The sequence below is a fragment of the Vigna umbellata genome, chromosome 9 (assembly GCF_029865625.1).
Source record: "Vigna umbellata cultivar VRB3 chromosome 9, Vumbellata_1.0, whole genome shotgun sequence".
Taxonomy (NCBI): domain Eukaryota; kingdom Viridiplantae; phylum Streptophyta; class Magnoliopsida; order Fabales; family Fabaceae; genus Vigna; species Vigna umbellata.
The window spans coordinates 13,068,750-13,089,958 of NC_142173.1; the positions used below are offsets into that span (position 1 = coordinate 13,068,750).

The following is a 21,209-nucleotide window of genomic DNA, read 5'->3' on the forward strand; positions in this document are numbered from 1 at the left end:
AACTCGAACAATGCTTCAAGCTAATTCACGAGCAGATTTTTTATTATATATTTTATTTTCATATTGAAAATACTCATATTTCAAAAATACTTACCTCTCTTGGTAGAAATTCCACGCGCCGATATGATAATCTATGTTGTATACCTTTCACTTTGCTTTGAAGTAAGGATGTCGAGACCGAGCGCCTATCTTGGTTCCTTACAGTTTTCAACGGGATGTCGTTCGGTCTCACAGTGGGCACTAAAATGTTTCGGCACGATTTAGAACCATAATCCAAAACATTGAAAGTTGTCTGTTCCGATATCCAGTTGTGCAGTCTTCTCTCTTCTCCTTGTTTGAGCCGCGGGGGAGGGTGCCTGCAAAAGACACTCTGACGCTCAAGTCAGTGACTTTGCGTAATAATCTTGTAATCAAGATTTTGTTATCAGAGCTCTAAGTTTCAGTTCAAGTTCAAGTTACCTGTACCCCTTTACCACACAAATATTTATAAATTATAATGAGCTTACCGTTAGGTCTGACTCATTCCACCAATGAATGAGAATATTAATTGTCAATAAATGACAATTATTTTCATTAACTCCCCGACGATTATTATTATTAATTACCTTAACGGTTGATTTAACCGATCGGTTCACTGAACTAAGAGGTATCATCGGTCGGACTGATTTTATCGATAGGTTCATTGACCTGAGAGGCATCATCGGTCGAACGACTCTTCTTCACTTTTACCGTTCGGTCGACTATGAACCCATAGTAACAATTGCCAATGGGAAATTTCAGAGAAACCTTTTACACAAGATAAAAGTTCTCGGTCTGTGCTTTGATATTGAGTGTGATGAATTTCCGCAGTATGGATTTCTAACACCGTTGCCAAATGTAATAAAGCTTGTGGTGTGTGACAGTTCCTTCAAAGTGATTTTCTGGGATCAGAGACCTAATAATAGTGAATTTTTCTTTACAATTGAAAGAATTACGAATGGAGTCCCTTCAAGAGAGCTAGTTTCCATTGGGTTAGAAAACTCATGGACTGTAACCTTTGTCAGAAATCTAGAAACCTTTGAAGTCATTAAGTGTTCCAATTTAAAAAACTTGATAACATGCAGAGTGTCTTTCTCGAATCTGATATGTTTAAAAGTTGAAAACTGCGATAGCTTGTCGTATTTGTTTATATCTTCAACAGTCAAAAGTTTGGCTAAACTTGAAAAAATGGAAATAAGAAAAGTGTGAATCAATTGAAGAAATAGTGTCTAAAGAAGGGGAGGAATCAGATGAGGATGAAATAATATTTCCGAAGCTCAATTGTTTGAGTCTTAAATCTCTGAAAAATCTTCAAAGGTTTTACAAAGGGAGTTTAAGTTTTCCATTGTTGGAGGAACTGTCAATAAGAGATTGCGACGAGATGGTAACTTTATGTCCAGGTACTCTAGAGGCAAGTAAGTTGTCTCAAGTAAAACTTGAAGGATCAAACACTACATTGAAAACTGATCTCAACTCTACTATGAAGAAGGAATTTCTGGAAACGGTACGTCGTTAATATTTCTTTTTATTGAACATTGTTACGATTCTTGTCTATATAAAAAATACACCCTCTGAGTGCTCATTGGTTATATATCTATATTCACAATTTCTATAACTTCTAATTCACACTGTGTCTACAATTTAAACTCAAAATTATAATACTTATTTACAAATTTAATTAATAACTAAAACGAAATTTATGAAAAAATTTAAAAGTACTATACTAAAATATTTCAAAATAAACAAAACATAAAAAATAAAGAGTTCGTGATATATATTATTTGTCATTAAAAATAATAAATATGAAGAAGAAGGAAAAAGAACATTGTTTAAAATAATTTTAAATTGTATTATTCATAACAACAATATTTATATATTTATTTACATGTCTCAAACATACGGTAACGGTAACAAATTTTTAACTATATGATAACTAAATAAAATTATAAATCTCAATTCTTAACTTGGTTTTGCAAGTCTTGATGTCAAGTAATGTGAATTAGAAAACGTGATTCAGTAGATAAGGAGGGGGATGAATTAGATGAGAATGTGAGGGATTGATGGCAATTGTTGTGGATGAATCTAAGGAGGGGGATGAATTAGATGAGAATGGGATAATATTTCCTCGGCTCAGTTATTTGAAGGTAGAAAGTTGCAATAGTCTGCCATATTTGTTCACATCTTCGACAGCAAAAGGTTTGGCTGAACTCAAAAGAGTGAAGATAAAAGAATGTAAAGCAATTGAAGAGATTGTGTCGAAGGAGGGGGAAGAATATGATGAGGACGAAGAAATAATATTTAAGCAGCTCGAGGATTTGTATCTTGAAAAGTTAGATGAGCTAGGGTGCTTTTATTCTGGCAATTTAACTTTAACTTTACCCTCCTTGGAGGAAGTCCACGTCATCAAGTGCAGCTCTATGAAAACTTTCAGTGCAGTAAACAAAATAAATCATCCCAAAAAATGGTACTGTTCAGTAGGGCTGGGCATAGTTAATTAAAAAAACTTAAACTATAGTTAATTTGTACTGTTTTAAACTTAAAAAACTTAAACTAATTTTACTTAAAACTAATTATACTTATTAATAGTTTAGTTTAAAAATACTGAACTGTTTTTATTCTAGTACAGTTAACAGTTAACTGTTTCAGTTTCCCAATTCTTTTTCTCAATCACAATTTCTCTCAAAATTAGGTTTTCTTTTCCCTTTCTCCATCACAGTTTTCGCTTGTCGCCATTGAAGTTCGTTGCCGACTTGCTGCTCGTCGTCCTCTCGTTACTTCCCGTTCGTCAAAGGTTCGCTCGTCACTTGCTGCACTCTGCCCTCGTCAAAGGTGAGTTTTCTTTTCCCTTTCTCCATCACAGTTTTCGCTTGCCGCCATTGAAGTTCGTTGCGGACTTGCTGCTCGCCGTCCTCTCGTTACTAATGCTGCTTTGACTTTGTAATTAAAAATTTACATCTGATCATCTTTTTCTCTCACTATGCATATGTGTATGTGTTTGGCCATTGTTCGTGTATTGTACCCTACTGCATGGCAATAGTGGTCTAAATAACATTAGGCTTTTTGATGGGGTGGTTTTAGGAAAATTTTTGTTATCAAATGTTGTTTATTTGGTGGAAATTTCCCCTTTATTAATTTTTTTGTCCTAATTTATACCCCTGCTAACCTTTTTCCTCTCAATAAATTACCATTTGCTGTACCTCTTTTTGCAGGCATCTGAATGTCTTTACAAGGATAAATCATTGGTCGGTAAGAGAATAAAGGTCTGGTGGCCAAAAGATAAGACGTAAGTATTTTGGTGGCATCTCTACGCTAGTCTGTTACCAATTTCTAACCAAGTATACTATAAACTCAGATTCATTAGGCCCTCTGATGTTACAGTGAGAAGAGAATAGAAAAACACTATCCATGTCTTGCTAACTCATTCAGTAGGCTCATAAGATAATTGCATGTACTTCTGAAAATAGGGTGGAGGCACTTATGGTCATCTACTATCTCTTTTCTTTAGGGTGGCCCATTGGACTGTGTTGGAACACTTGAATTAAGAAATATGCTATGTGATTTAGATAAATGATTCAAATCAGTTTTTTTTTTCTGACTTTAGCTTCAGAGTTAAATGCTTTGTTCTGGAAGTTTTTCCTTGAGAGATATTGGTCAGTTGTTATATAAGATCTTTCCTAAGCATAATAAGTATTTAACTTGTTTCATGTGTGCGTGCTGTTGTTGCTTACTTTATATTTTTCTGTAATTTTAGTTTGTTTAATTCTTCACTACAGGTTTTATGAAGGTGTTATCGAATCTTATGATCCTATCAAAGGAAAGCACAAGGTGAGATGTTAGTCACTGATGCTAATCTTTATGCTTTTTATCTCTAGAATTCAATAATGAATCTCTGCCTATGTAAGCTTTCTATATTGCCACTTATTTGGAATGCATTATGTATGCTATTCTTTATCACAAAACCATGTTACATGCTGATTGAAGATATTCCAGTCCTTTTTTTCAACTAAATGTTTTCACTATTAACTACAAAATGCTTCTTTGTCTTCACTTTCTTGTTTCAAAGATTTGTATAGGAAATAAAAATAGTGAACATGTTGTCAAACACAATGGATCTTTTGATGACTTCCCATATTTAGTTCTGATTTTCTATGTAGATGTAAATAAAGAGCTTGAATTTAAAACTTCAGGCTACTGAACTGTGCCACTCACCGCCTTACCAGACCAAAGCAAAATGTAATGAATCTATTAATCTCTTAATCAACTAATCATACAATCTCCTTTTTTTCATTCTTCTCGTGCACAATTATTCAATACAAAAATGATAATTGAAATTCACCTATTGATTATGGAACAAGAACATTCGTGTGAATTAGACTTACACTTCTGAACATGAAAAGCTTAAACCATTGAATGAGTTTGATAGTTATATTTGTTAATACTGTGAAATGATTTTTATCATAGTGGCTTTGATTTTTCTGAAAAAAAGTAGTATTAGTTTTATAAGTTCGTGCTGTGTACTTTTACTCTTTCAACTACCGCGTCCTTTAGCATGTGTTTTGTCCTTCTATTCTATGAAACAATTTGTGCGGTAAAAAAGTTGTTTCCCTGGCTGAGATTTTTCTTACTGTAAAATCCATGCTTGATGATATGTTTTGAAGTTCTGAGGGAGCATTTTCCTCTGTTGGCTTGCATCTCTTGCAAGTAGCCGACATCACTCCTTGATGGGGTTGGGAGTGTTTGGTTCTGTTCTGGTTTTGGTACTTTTTTTCAAGCATTTGGAATCTCAGCAACCAAATACTGATGAGTTTTTTGTATCTGCGTTCTTGAAGCATACGAGTTTAGCATCCTCACAAGCCTACAATTTCTCTGCTTCTGTCTGTTCATGGCAAGGGGTTTCTTGTGATGCCAATAGAGAACATGTTGTTGGCTTAGTCTTTTCTGGTATGAACCTCTCTGGCACTGTACCTGATAACACCATAGGCAAGCTAGGCAAACTTCAAACTCTAGATCTTAGCCACAACAATATCATTGGCTTGCCTTCAGATTTTTGGAGCTTAAGCTCCCTCAAGAACCTTAATCTCTCCTCGAATCATATCTCTGGTTCAAATTTACTAGTTAGTGTTGTAGTTATTAGTGTTGTATAGTTAGTGCAGTTCTTGGTTAAATTAGTATAATTCAGTTCAAAATTAGTATAGTTAGTAGTTCAGTTCAGTTTATAGTGTAGTTCAGTTCAGTTTTTCTGAACTATTTTTTAGTGCAGTTTAGTTTTTCTGAACTAGTTTTTAGTTCAATACAGTTTTTAGTAGTGCAGTGCAGTTTATTTTGATTTGCCCACCCCTACTGTTCAGAATAGGAGAGACCACAGAAAGAAAGTGATCTCAATTCTGCTGTGCTCAAAACTTCTGCAGAAAAGGTATCTACACTTTTACATCTTAATGTTTCTTCATAAAGAATGATGGATGATATGTCCAAGAATTCTAGGTTCCTGTATAACAATATTTTTAGACATTATTTTTATTGTAATGTGTTTTTTAGTTGCATCGTGCTTAAAATTAACTTGTACGTAGTCTTTTGTTTTAAATAGGCTCCAGATGCTTCTAGTGCCATCATTTCAGTCAATAGTTCAAATAATGAATATGGTACATCAAATATTATCTAATGCTACTAAAATTGTTACTTTTTTTTTATGGTGAGTTATGAGTTATTATAAGAATCATGAAAAATATTTATTTTAATAGTAACAATTTTATTACTAGTAATAATAAATTTTTTTATGAATGAAAAATATAATAAGTTTATAAAATTGTAGAAATTTAAATAAGAAATTTTGGTACCTTAATTGGTAGAAAATTTTGGTGATGGGTTCAAACTATTTTCTACCTTTTTGTAAAAAAAATAAAAATAAAAATAAAATAAAATAAAATATAAAATATTGATAATGGAGAAAACATTCATATTTGAAGTTATTATTAAGGAATGATTTAATGTCTCAATAGGTCCCTATTTTCACCTAAAATTTCAAATAGGTCCCTTTCTTTTTTGACATCTCAATTGATTCCTTATTTTTGTAAAATTGAATCAAATAGGACCTTTCCGTCAAATTGAAATGACGCCGTTAAGACATTTCACTGCAGTGAAGGTTCAACGGCGTCATTTCAATTTGACGGAAAGGTCCTATTTGATTCAGTTTTACAAAAATAAGGACTCAATTGAGATGCCGAAAAAAAAGGGACCTATTTGAAATTCTGAGTGAAAATAGGGACCTATTGAGACATTGAACCTTAAGGAAACCATTATGAACCCATTATGAATCCATTATGTAAATTAATATAAAAAAAGTAAATATTAAAAAAAAATTGATGATTAGTAAAATTTTTGGACTATAAATAGCCATGAAGGGGAGACTATTTTTCAAAAAGAGAGGAAGAATCTAGTGAGAAACCTTAAGAAATAGAGAAGAAAGAGTTAGGAAGAAATTTTTAGTTGCAAGAAGAGTATAACCTCTAGATATATGATTTTTATACATGTTATGATCTTGAATATGAGTTATGAACATGTTAAAATTTTGGTAATGGTAGTTATCTATTCACTTGTATAAATTTAGTTTTCATGATTATAATTTTCGAATTACTGTGGTAAAACCTTCCTTTTAATTGTTTTTACCATTGGATTTAGCTAAAAGTTTAATATATAAATCCTAAGACCTATTTCTTCACTTTGACCGTTCGGATCATCAATTAGAAGTCTCTACTTGGAGAAATAAATCCTGCATGTTTGAGTAAATTAATTAACCCTATAATTTGGTTACTGAGTCCTCTCCGTAAACTATAGATTCGGACCTATTTGACCGTTAGATCAACCTAAAAATTGGATATATGATCCCTAAGATATATTAATACACTTTGACCGTTTGGATTTGTAATTAGAAGTCTGTATTTGGAGAAATAAATCCTGCATGTTTGAGTAAATTAATTACCCATGTAGTTCTGTTACTGAGTTCTCTCGGTAAAATATAGATTATGACCTATTTAACTGTTAGATCAACTTGAAAATTGGATATATGATTCTTAGGATATCTTACTACACTTTGACCGATCGAATTTGTAATTGGAATTCAATGTTTTGAGAAAGTAATTTTGAAGGTTTGAAAAATCTGATGAACACTATATTTCTGTTCTTAAGTTATCATGGTAAAAACTTCAGATATATTTCATTTACCGTTAGATTGAGCCCAAACTTTAGTATGTAGTTCATAAGACATATTAAGTTATCTTGACCGTTCAGATTTGTAATTAGATGTTTGTGCTTAGAGGAATTCGTTCCGCATTTTGAGTATAACCGAAAACCACTTAAAATTCTGTCCCTGAGTTACCTCAGTAAAACCTCAATATCTATCTAGTGAACCGTTGGATCAACCGGAAATTTTAATATGTAGTTTCTAACACATAATGAATTACTTTGACCGTTCAGATTTGAAAGCGGAGCTACAGATTTAGAGATATTAATTTTATATCTTCTCAGGGATCTCAATATTGCTTAATTTTTGTTTTTAAACCATTTATACAAAAATTATGAATTATAATTGTAATGATTGTATTTTATTATATTGGATTTGAATTTATGCGTTTGAACATGATGTGATTTATGTGGGAAGTATGTAAATGTATGAGATATGTTGGATTCACTGTGATAATATGATGGTATCTGGTTATTCATGTCTTGGGTTAAGTTTTAAAGTGACAGTATGGTTCATGAACGTAATTCCATGATCCTCAAGGAGAGGATACATGGTGGTGATCTGGGAGTGTGTAGAATGATTACATGGTAGCTCAGTTTTGGGGGTCATCCTGAAACTCCAATGGTCTTTCTTCTCACGTAGAGAGGATTGAACCATGTGGTGAGGAGTAGTAGGAGGTCCTAGTCTTGGGTGCTTCCAGTATGACTCAAGGTGAGTGATGACGAACTAACCTCTTAAGTATGGTAGGGTGGGGGAGCCCAAGTTTCATAAGCCACCACGAGTGCAAGACCCGCTATAGCTCGGTAATCATTCTAGTCCGGACGAGTCGGTTTATAAAGTAACAAGTCTTGCGATGTCATTTTACCATGTGTATCAAAGTAATGGATGAGTATCTATGATGTGATTGTTGTATGATGGTATGAGTGTGTCTGACATAATTATTATTTGAGGTTTGTTGAGTGCATCAAAGTAAATATGCATGTTTCATAAATGATTGGTTGCATGTTAGCTCACCCTACTTGTTTGTGTTTTGTGTTTGGGTATGTGCGATGATTGTATAATTCGTTATACGGGAGCAGATGAAGGAATGTCGTCTGACTCAGTGCCAAGGAAGGGAGGGATAGAAGAACTCAAGTTATAGTTTTATAGTTGAAATCTGAGCCTAAAACATGTATAGACATTATATCAACTAGAAATTTTTAAGTGTGAGAATTTGGGATGTTACAGTTATACTATTATTTTCTTTATGCATATGCAGGTGGTGATCAATATGAAGCAGTTTTCACATTATAATGATTATGACTGATTATGTAAGCAATTTTTTTTAGTTTAATTTAATATTTTATTGATTTCTATTTAAATGGATATATTTCTCTGTGATGTTTTAGTTGAGACTTATGTATGAGTGATGTTCTCTATATATAATGCTACTTTTACTTCCTTTATAATTAAATTCATGTTCTTTAATAAATTTTATGAAAGTATAGTAATTGTTCTTATAAATTGTATAGGATGAATCTGAGTTGCCGACTACAATATTGCAGTAATTAAGAGGAGAATGAAGGCACAATTAAAGAGTGGATGAAGATGAATCTGGCTCTATTTTACCATTTTTGTGTGTGTTTTCAAAAAAAATTGTGTTGTTCTAGCTCGTTGAAGATGAAATACATTATATTATTTATATATTGTAATGTGTGAGATTAAGAGTGATGAACGGTCATGAATATTGAGTAAAGGTGAAGTCATGAACTGTGTCACTAAATATTGACTGTATGAGCTTATGCCGATAAAAAAAAAGTGTGCTTGTATTCATATGTTATTTTCTTACTGAAAGTTGACAGTGGAACAATTTCCAATGTTACGAAAATTAAATTGAATTTTAAATCTAAGACAAATTTTAGCTTGTTTCCAAAGTGTGAAACACAACTGTGTGATAAAGATGTGATTTGAAAAGAAGAACTTTTGCATTTCTGAATAATTAGCTATAAGTAAAGTTGGTGGTTTCTAGCAAAACTGTTAAAAAAATCGTAATTCTTGTTAATCCTTGGAAAAAAGTTGTTAACTCTATTTATTCCTTTACATGTGGTGATTTCGAAAGAGGGACATGGGATTGGCATCTTGAGTTGAGACATTGAAATATATAGTTTTTCATTAATTATGAAGCTTCTTTGAGCATGAAAGTTCACATTATTTCAATTTTATACAGAGAGCTGAACCTGCTTTTACTTCGTTATTGTTCTATTCGTAGTTAATTTTGTAAGTCATTTTTATTTTATTTTATTTTATTATCATGATTTGCATGTTTTTGGAAACGTTGGAAGTTTATCCAAATGTACAACACAAAACAAAGAGGTGGTATCTATGGGATCAACCCTTCCCTTTCCCCTGAAGAAATTGAGTTATTCCAAGCAGAAGACAATACAGATCGACGTCTTGAGCTTATGTTTGACTGTCCCTGTTTGAAATCATTGAAACTACTGGGTTTGCCCAAGTTCAAGTATTTTTACTACTGCTCACTCAACTCTCACATTTATACGCATCTAAAATCACACACCGAGAATCAAGTCGATACTGAAGAGGTACGTACGTATTTGGATATGAAATTCTAGAAGAAGTTCCCCATATAGAGAAACTTGTGGTGTGTGATGGTTCTTTCAAGAAAATGTTCTGTTGTGAAAATCCTCGTAATATAATGTCTTACAGCAGCTGAAAGTATTACAGTTAGAGTCCTTTGGAGAGCTGGTTTCGATTGGGTTAGAAAACTCTTGAACTGATTCTTTTGTCAAGAAACTTAGAAACCTTTGAAGTCATTAGTTGTTGGAGTTTAAAACACTTGATAGCATGTACAGTATCTTTCTCCAATCTGACATGCATGGAAGTAAAATATTGCTACAGCTTATCACATTGGAAACACTCCTAAGATTTTACAAAGGGAGTTTAAGTTTCCCATTGATGGAGGAATTGACAATAATGTATATATTGCAACAAGATGGTAATTTTATGCAGGTACTATAGAAACAAGCAAGTTATCTCATGTTAAATATGAACTATCATTATCAGAAGCTCTTCTATCGGAAACTGATCTCAACTGTGTTATGCGGAAGAAATATCTGAAAACGGTATGTATTTAATATTTTTAATTCAGCATTGTTCTGATTCTTCTCATTATATATACCGTCTCATAACCTCTCTATGACGGTCATTCAATTTTTTTACTATGCCTGCTAAATAATTCCCAAATTAGAGAAGCATATTAAATTATTTTTGTTGTTCTAAATAACGTCAAAACTTAGTTACTATCAGTCAAAGCTCAGCATATCTATGCAAAAGGGTTAAGAATAGTTTATCTAGTTGTGAAGTAAAAATTATATTATTATTCAATCATAACTTTTTACGGTGAAATTATTTATTTAAATAATTATTTTAAGGATCATATTTAATATTAGCATGAAATAAGAAACTATATATACTTCTTCAACTAATGTTAATTAATTTTAGTTTGTGAAAGAAATATTTTTTTATATTTTTCTTATATTTATTTTTTTTCCCCTAAAAGTAGTTATCAAATTTGAAAGTTTATTAAAGTAAACTATATTTATCATCAAGTGGTGGCAACTATGTATATTTATTCAAAATATTATTCTAATGATTTATTATCTTTAATAAAATATGATTTTGATAAAAACATATTACAGTATTTAATAAATACATGGTCAATCAAATTCTTTAATAGATAAATAGTAAAATTATAATCTTTAATTTACAATTAATTATTAAAATCATATTAATACACAAATGTCCTTAATAACTATGAAATTTTATAACCACAATAATTATTTTTTAATACATTATAATGCCTATATACTTTATTTAGGTAAATAGTCAGCATTTTACATTTGACTTTACCAGCCATTTTGTTATTTTGTTTTGTATTAAGTTGAGGACGGATTCAATGACTTTATAAAATTGTAGTTGGTCATTTAACAAATAATAAAATTAAGAGAATTGTAGTTGATCATTCAACAAATAAAAATTAAAGAGAAGTTATGTGAAAAACTCACTGATTTTTTCATATCTATGAAATATGATTAAACATGCTGCAAAATTATTACAATTTATTTAAATATTTTTAAAATACTATATATATATATATATATATATATATATATATATATATATAATACGATATATAATATAATGTGTGTGTATCTACGACTTTTTAAACAATTCTTAAAAATAATAGTCATAATTGGATTTTCCCTTTTTTTTTTTTAACTACTATAAGCCAACAAGTGCAGGTGACACAAAAGATAAAATGTAGTTTTAATCATTACAAATTTCTCTATCTTATTAAAATCTACACACTATATCTACAATTTAAACTTCCAATTATACGATTTATTTATAATTTTAATTAAAAATTATGATGAAATTTTTTGAATAATGTTGAATAAAAAAGTAAGAGTTTGTAACGAAGATACACTAGTGCAGCGAGGGGCTTTTACCGCGGTTATTTTTCACTATACGTCGCGGTTTACGAACCGCGGCATATTCAGCCGCGATAGTAAGTCAGAGACTTTATGCCGCGGTTCAGAACCGCGGTATATAAGTTGCAGAATATGCCGCGGTTGTTCAAAGAACCGCGGCCTAAATCCATTTTAAAAAAAAAAAAATTTTGTCCACTATATGCCGCGGTTGGGGTTACAACCGCGGCATATTCCCCTGCAGTTTTTTAAAATTGCAGGTCTGTTTTTGTGATATCCACTACCACAAAAACAGACCTGCATATAGTAATGTCTTGAATCTCTGCAAAAGACAATTCATATTAATTAGTGTATATGAATTCAACATTTGGAAAAAAATCAAAATTTGTTAAAGTTATCAAAATTTGTTAAAGTTACCACTAATGAAGAAATCATGTTAAGAATGTAAAAGGGCATAAATACCTGGAACAGGGGCGGCGAAAAAGCTTGGTGCAACAAAGGGGAATGGCAGCGGAGAGGAATGACAGGCGTTTCAAACGATTTTGATCGGCTAAAACTGTTTTTTATCGTCAAAAATGGGAAATGACCGAACAATTTTGAGTTTAAACGGTGAAGAAACAAGGAACTGAGATGGCTGGTCGACAGGAGAAGAAAACTCGAAGTCCAGAGTGTCTGCGCGAACAAGACGATATTGTTCCAAAGTTTTATTTTTTAACTCTGACTGGGGAATCTACCGCGGTTCACTACTTAACCGCGGTAGAAGATGACATTTTTAAAATTATTTTGAAACTATATGCCGCGGTTCGGAGGCAACCGCGGTAGAAGATGACATTTTTGAAATTATTTTTAAACTATATGCCGCGGTTCGGCGGCAACCGCGGTAGAAGATGGCATTTTTAAAATTATTTTGAAACTATATGCCGCGGTTCGGCGGCAACCGCGGTAGAAGATGGCATTTTTAAAATAATTTTTAAACTATATGCCGCGGTTGCCCTCCGAACCGCGGTATATTCCTCTAAATATTTCAAATTCGTTTTAAATTTATTTCAACACAACTGTCTCCCCAACTCCCTTTCACAGAATTTGAAAAGTTACAATGGGTATATGCCGCGGTTCTCTGGGGAACCGCGGCATATACCCCCTGTAACTTCTGAAATTCTCTGACTGGCAGGGAAGTTGAGACGTTACAGGGGTATATGCCGCGGTTCCCCAGAGAACCGCGGCATATACCCCCTGTAACTTTTCAAATTCTCTGACCCAGTCAGCACCTGCAATAAATTGGCAGGGTATATGCCGCGGTTGTGCAGAGAACCGCGGCATATACTCTGTTATTTAATTTTTTATTCATACGTGGCGTCAAAGGCAATGGTTGACTGGGGTATATGCCGCGGTTCCCAGTAGAACCGCGGCATATATGTTCGTTTTATTTACAAAACTGCCACCGCGCACCATTATGCTGCGGTTTTCGTTGAACCGTGGCATAATGTGCGCTGTAAAAACCCGATTTTTTACTAGTGATATCTTACATGGGAGTGAAATGATTAATATTAAAAATAGATTTTCTTAAGTATAGATATTTGAGGGTAGAAATTGGAAACAAAAATGCTTGATAACTATGGTTCAGATATCATGTTAGAAAGTGAGTTTAAGACCTCGTTCAATCTTACAAACCCACATTATACATTATGGTTCATCCTTTACGATTTTATCTTTTACAAAACCTTCTATTCTCAAAAATTTGACTCGTCTTTTTTAAATTACTATAATTCTCTATCATATTTTTTTTAACTTACCATAATTTTTTATTATATTTTTTATCAAAAAAATGATTACTAATAATAATACTAATAGAAATTACTATTATTTATTAAGGTAAATATTTTTAATAGATTTTACAATAACAATACTTTACAGTTATATATTCTGATCTAATTTCATCATATTACGTGGGAATTATATTCATTTGTTCAAAATGTTAGTTTGTTGAAACTTTTTTTCAGTGAGATATTCTCACATTTGACCGCAACAGTGGTCACAAACGAAAATTAAAGTAAAGTTGCAAGACATGCATGCCAGATAAGCATGCAGTACTCCAATTTAATATTATAAATTTTCTCAATTAATCACCTTGTATATTTAATGACTTATACAATAGAATATTTTTATATTGATTTGAAAAGATTTTTTGTACCAATTCTAAAACCAATTAAAATAAACGTGGTATAGAAAATTTCGATTTTTTTATTGTTTCTGAAAACTTGATATGGAAAGCCTATTTTTATATGAATTCTAAATCTGATATAGAAAGTGTATTAATAAATTTTATAATAAAAGTATTTTTTATATTAGTTAGAATGTGAATCGATATAGAAAGTGACATTTTTTATATTAATTGAAGACTTAATCGATATAAATCGTTGTTCTATTAGTTGCAAATTTTATCTGTGTAAAAAGCTTTTATATCTATTGTAGACTTGAAAAATATAAAATGTGACATTTTTATACCGATTGTGAACTTAACAAATATAAAAAATATTTTTTTTGTGCTATGCACAAACCTTATTTATCCCAAAAGGTTAACGGACATATTTATCGATCATCGATAAAATAAGTTACTTGACATGATTGTAGATAGTGTAACATCCATTAATCTCACATTTGATAATTCATAATTGATATATTGTAACATTACATTTAAAGTAACATCTCATAATCTCACACTTGATAATTAATAATTGATATATATACATATGTTTTAAACTTAGATTTCAACTACAAATTCATGAATATAACTCGAATTCTTCCACTTTATTCTTCTATCTCTCTCTTCTTTGGCACTGAATCAGACGACATTCCTTCATCTGCTCCCGTATAATGAATTATACGATCATCGCACATACACAAACACAAACAAATAAGGTAAGCTAACATGCAACAAATCATTTATAAAACATGCATAATTACTTTGATACACTCAACAAACATCATATAATAATTATATCAGACACCCTCTTACCATCACATAACAATCGCACCATAGATACTCATCCCATCATACCACAATTCCTAATAGACATTCATCCCACAATACCCCATAAACACTCATCCCACAATACCCAATAGTCAATCATTCAGATGATACGTTGATGAGCGGTCATGGGAGGTTATACACTTGTGATGACTTCTACTTCTTCTTACAAATACACTTCCAAAATACTTCATACCATCCACAAGGTTAGTCCTCAACACTATGTCCAAAATCGGCACATACACCAGGACCTCCTGCCCCTCTCACCACATAATTCATCCTTCTCTACTTGAGACTAGACGATTATTAGAGTATCAGGATAACCTCCAACAACAAGACCCTCAACATCAATATATACACTAATACCATATCATTACAAAATCTCTAACCAGACTCATACCAGGCTCATATTCCTCAACTCATATTATACCATTACAAAATCTCCCCATAATACTCATATCATGTTCAGATGCATAAATTTAAATCCAATATAATAAAATACAATCATCACAGAAATCATACAAAATGAATATATCACAAAATAAATTAACAATACTAAAATATCACCATAAATGGTCACCGGAGAAGAATCAAATGTTTGACGAATCAAACTCACCATAAACGCCAATACATATGACTAGTCACAAGTTACTGGATTTGACCAGGGCTGCTCTATGATCAGGGATGTATCAACTCCGGTTTTTAAGATTCCTCTATCCTACCATCATAATTATAATTCATAATTTCATATCTACCACAATAACATGAATTCATCAAAAATTTTCATTCCAACAAGATATATGGCACAATAATTTAACAATACATGATTTGTTCAACAAGATTTAAGTTAAAAACTTGTCAAGTAGACTTCTAGGAAAGAGAGGTATGTCACAATGGACAACTTAATTACCAAGTCTTTCCTTAGCCAAAGTGTTCCTCAACTAGTTTTAACAAATTTCTTATTTACAGATTCAAAACAACAACATATAATATTAACACAGAATTTCAATATAAATAGATGTACAGTAAGCACATATGTTTTTCATTAACAGTATTCACACATAATTTTAAGACATGAATAGTAATAAAATAATATCATAATATAAAAGCTTAGAAAGGTTAGTTCTCCTACCTGTATTCCATACTTAATCTCTTGCTTAGAATTTGTTTTCCCGAAAACCTTTTAGAATCTCTACTCTTCTTGCAACTTAAAATTTCTTCCTAACTTTTTCTTCTCTATTTCTCAAGCTCTCACTTGATTATTCCTCTCTTTATGCAGAATAATCTCCCCTCTCATGGCTATTTATAGTCCAAAAATTTTACTATTTAACAATTTTTTAATATTATTTATTATCTTAATATTATCTTATTATATTAATATTTTAATCACCATTTGGCCTATTTGATCCCTCAATAATGCCTTCAAACATGGAATGCTCATCCACTATCAATAGTTTAAATTTTTTTTAACAAAAAGGTAGAAAGAGCTTGAACCCATGTTCTTGAAATCACCACAATTTTCTACCATTTAAGCTACCAAAATTTCTTACTAACTTATTAATTATATTTTCCATTCACAAAGAAATTTATTACTACTAGTAATAAAATTGTTACAATTAAGGTAAATATTTTTCATTGGTCTTACAAATAGTAGTTGAGTTCATGGATATAACAAATACTTATGTTTACTTTATTCTCTCATGAAACACTATTATCATGTATTATGTTATTTATGTTTGCATTTTAAATATAGTAAGTGGGAATTTACTTATTATTTCTTTCTTTTCTTATTTCATATTTTTGTTTCGTTATTTTTGAAGTTAATATTTAGCGGCAGCATCATCGTCATCACATAAAAGGCATAAAAGTAGAAAGGGAAAACATTCAGCTACATACATAGAACCTCTTGCACCCAAGAAGTCATTAGTCAATGTTTTAGATCAACAACGTATTTTTAACAATCATCAGATGGAACGCTATACAAATGAATTTTATAAAGAAGAATATGGAACCAAAAATTATGAATTATAATTCCTTACTACATTTGGTCTTTATTTTCATCATCGCCTGATATTTCAAAGACTCATTAACTTTGTAGCATTGGACTGTCTATTCTTTCTAGATCTGATCAAAATGTTCTATTCAAATCAAAGGATTTTTGCAAATGGATACCTACTAAGTGAGGTTAACAGGAAAAATTACTAAAACTTGATGATTGGTTTAATATTGCTCATTTGAAGTATCAGGATCATAAATTTTCCTTTGCAGATTTACCAAAAGACTTCCCCTTCAACCGTGACATGGCATTGACTTCTATGGTGAGATTGGACATGTAGGGTCAACGTGTGAAAACTATTGGTTGTCTTAATATATAAATGACAGACTTCTTCATTACATGGTAGTGCATATATTGACTCCACGTCTCACTAATTTTACAAAACTACTTTAAGAAGATATTTTTATTATATGAGTGCTAAAAAATAACATTCATGAATTGGCCTTATTATATCATGCAACACATGCTTAAATGCAAGGCTAGTGAAATGCCTATTCTATTTTTCTACAAATTTTGTAAAGAAGTTCAATATTGTTAATGTCAACGGTGTATGATAGCAAGATCATCCAATTAATGATGATGAAGGGCAAGCAGAAGAACAAAGTCCTATGCATGACAAGCTTGTTGTAAGAAGGCAATAGTCTAGTGGTCATTTTCAACAATCTTCCCTCCATTCAAATTCTGAATTGCTAAGTCAAGTGTGGAAGGGGGAGCAAGGATGTGTTCAGTAAATTGAAATAAATTTATCCAATTTAACTTTAGATATAAACAAGCATATAATTTCAATATCAACTTAATTCTCCAAAATTAGAAGATTAACCAGACTTTGCTCGCATAATTGTATCCTCATACTCTTTTGCTTCATTACATTTCAGCAACCTTAATTATATTTTACTATATAATACTTCTTAACACTTTTTTTATTCTCATTTTAACTTACTACTCTTCAAATCATATGGAATCTAGAATATGAAATGCATTAGAGGAAGCAAATGTTCAAAGAAGACGAATGTCTGCCATTGTTAACCGACAAACTTGCAACTATTGACCATCGAAATGTCCTATTTACAAAGAAAAACAACTTAATCAATGGAACCCCTTCATCTCAATATATCAGAGAACAAATTTCCAAGTTATTAACAACAATGAACATTCCAAATGACAAATTATTTAAACAGCGGTAAAACTTTCTCTCTTCACACCTATTCCATATAAAACATATAATTAGGATGTTGATACAAATATCGTTGATTTATCATAAATCATATTGACTCTTTTTATCTAATACTTGTAATATCTTATCTCACATTTTAAGTTGACTTTATTAACTGTGTGATCAAAAAGTTTAACTTTGTTTTTTCACACATAATGTTAATATCACTATTGCAATGTTCCGACTTTATTTAATGTACATTGTGTTTATTATTTTCATAATTTATAATAATATAAATTAACCAACCAATAAACATTCACAATCTTTAATGACAATAATAATAGTAATAAAATAAAGAGCATTCAAAATTACAATAAAAACAAAACTTAGTATCCTATATGACTAAATTTATAGTAAAAAACACTTAATATCTAAACATATAATTTTGAGTGTGTTACCAAAATATATTGTATTATTTATTTACTATAAATTTTTTAATTTTAGTATTTCAAATAACTTTTACAAAATAAATGTAAGTCATATAAATATAATTTTTAACATTAATGACAATTTGATAATTTTAATTTTCTATTATTAAAATATTATTTTTAATCTATTGTAACATCCCAAATTCTCACATTGGATAATTCATAATTTATATATTGTAACATTACATTTACGGTAACATCCCGTAATCTCACCCTTTAAAATTTCCTAGTTGATATAAGTCTATACATGTAAAAATGTTCTAATTATAGTTTTTCTACTTCTCCCTTCCTTGGCACTGAGTGAGGCAACATTCCTTCATCTGCTCCCGTATAACGAATTATACGATCATCGCACATACCCAAACACAAACAAGTAGGGTGAGCTAACATGCAACCAATCATTTATGAAACATGCATGCAAACCTCATATAATAATTATGTCATACATACTCATACCATCATACAACAATCACATCCTACAAACACAAACAAGTAGGGTGAGCTAACATGCAACAAATCATTTATAAAACATATATAATTACCTTGATATAAACATCATATAATAATTATGTTCGACACTCTCATACCACAATTCCTATTAGACACTCGTCTCACAATACCCAATAGACACCACAATACCCAATAGACACTCATCCGGATGATACGTTGATGAGCGGTCACGGGAAGTTATGCACTTGTAATGACTTCTACTTCTTTTTTTTTTAATATACTTTCAAAATACTTCATACCATTTACAAGGTTAATCCCCTCACTATGTCCAAAACCGGCACATAGACCAGGACCTCCTGCTCCTCTCACCACATAATTCATCCCTCTCTACTTGAGACTAGATGATTATTAGAGTATCAGGATAACCTCCAACTACGGGACCCTCAACATCAACATATACACAAATACCATAACATTTATTTAATCTCTCCACAAGACTCATACCATACTAATATTCCTCAACTCACATTATACCCTTACAAAATCTCCCCATACTACCCATAACATGTTCAGATGCATAAATTCAAATGCAGTATAATAAAATGCAATTATCACAATTATAATTCATAATTCCATATCTACCACAAAAATGAATTCATCAGACATTTCCATTCCAACAAGATATATTGCACAATATTTTAATAGTACAAAATCTGTTCAATAAGATTTAAGTTAAAAACTTGTCGAGTAGACTTCCAGGAAAGAGAGGTGCGTCACAATGGACAACTTAAGTACCAAATCTTTCCTTAGCCAAAGTGTTCCTCAACTAGTTTTTAACAAATTTCTTATTTACAGATTCAAAACAACAGCATATAATATTAACACCGAATTTCAATATAGATAAACATACAGTAAGCATTAACAGTATTCATACATAATTTCAAGATATGAATAGTAATAAAACAATACTAAGTCATAATATAAAAGCATAGAAATACTAAATCATAATATAAAAGCATAGAAAAGTTAGCTCCCCTACCTCTATTCCAGACGTCTCTTGCTCTGAATTTATTTCTCCGAAACCTTTCAGAACCTCTACCCTTCTTGCAACTAAAAATTTCTCTCTAACTTTCTCTCACTTGATTTCTCTTCTCTTGGTGCAGAATAATCTTCCCTCCCATGGTTATTTATAGTAAAAAAAATTTACTATTCATTAATATTTTAATATTATTTATTATTTTAATATTATTTAAAAATAATATTTCAATCATTTTCTCACCAAATCTGATCCTAATTTCTACCTACTACTTTCTTCCATGCTAAGAAATCCAAATGCTGAAAATTTATTTTTACTATTCACTTTTTACTATTTACTATTTACTTTTTACTATTTACTATTTACTTTTTACTATTCAATTTAAAAAATTTACTAAATAAGTTACCAAAAATTTGAACCTCTCCTTCTAAAATTACTATAATTTTATATCCAAAATTTACATTTTTCTATCCATTAAAATTATTATTACTAATAAAATACTAAAATTTACTACTATAAATATATATATATATATATATATATATATATATATATATATATATTTTTTTTTTTATGGGTCTTACATTCTCCCCAACACAAAAAAAATTTTCGTCCTCGAAAATTCAAAAATTCGAAATAAAGTTATGATTATTTCACCTTATCTCCTAGTTTCCTTGTAAATTCATTTACTCTACTTATTTTGTGCATCAAATTTCTAGCATGTCAAATTTGAAATGTATTCACGAAAAAATTAAAATCATAAACCTTCAAAACACTTTTACTTGACACTTTTAGCCCCATGAAAACCACCATTAAACATACCTCACTAGTCTCAAAATAATTCATTAATGTTTTAAAAGAACTCATCACTCATAAACTATTAATCACAAGATTTCATAAAACTTTTCATTCCTACTATAACAAGAAAGTAATTCTCCTTATAGATCCCTATTTAAGACTTCCATGACCCCATTAAACTCTAAGAATCATTTTTTTTTTTCCCGTAACAACTTTCCATTATTTAATACAGTTTCTACTCCTAGAAATCGTACGCCTCCAAAAGCCACTTATGTTTACCAAAATTTTATACTAGATTGCTCCACCTTACCCTATACTTCTATTTTCCGTAAAATTTCTAATTACTCTGATGATTACACGGAGTCCAAAACACTATTACTAAACAATTCATCCTTATGTTTTCTTTTCTATACCCATTTAACAAGGACTTGTCCAAAAATAATACTTATATTGAGTATGCT

General features: G+C 30.9%; 1 long non-coding RNA gene across 3 annotated transcripts; it reads left to right on the top strand.

Moving 5' to 3' along the window:
* The first annotated feature begins 2,644 nt into the window (after positions 1-2,644).
* Positions 2,645-9,067, top strand: LOC148192622 (uncharacterized). 3 transcript variants are annotated; one of them, XR_015781874.1, is made up of 6 exons: positions 2,645-2,847; positions 3,228-3,301; positions 3,792-3,843; positions 8,335-8,426; positions 8,514-8,565; positions 8,767-9,067. It is a non-coding gene; the product is annotated as an uncharacterized LOC148192622 (long non-coding RNA). The 3 variants fall into 3 exon arrangements; XR_015781873.1 differs by having other exon boundaries at positions 8,335-8,565; XR_015781872.1 differs by lacking the exon at positions 8,335-8,426.
* The last annotated feature ends 12,142 nt before the right edge of the window (positions 9,068-21,209 follow it).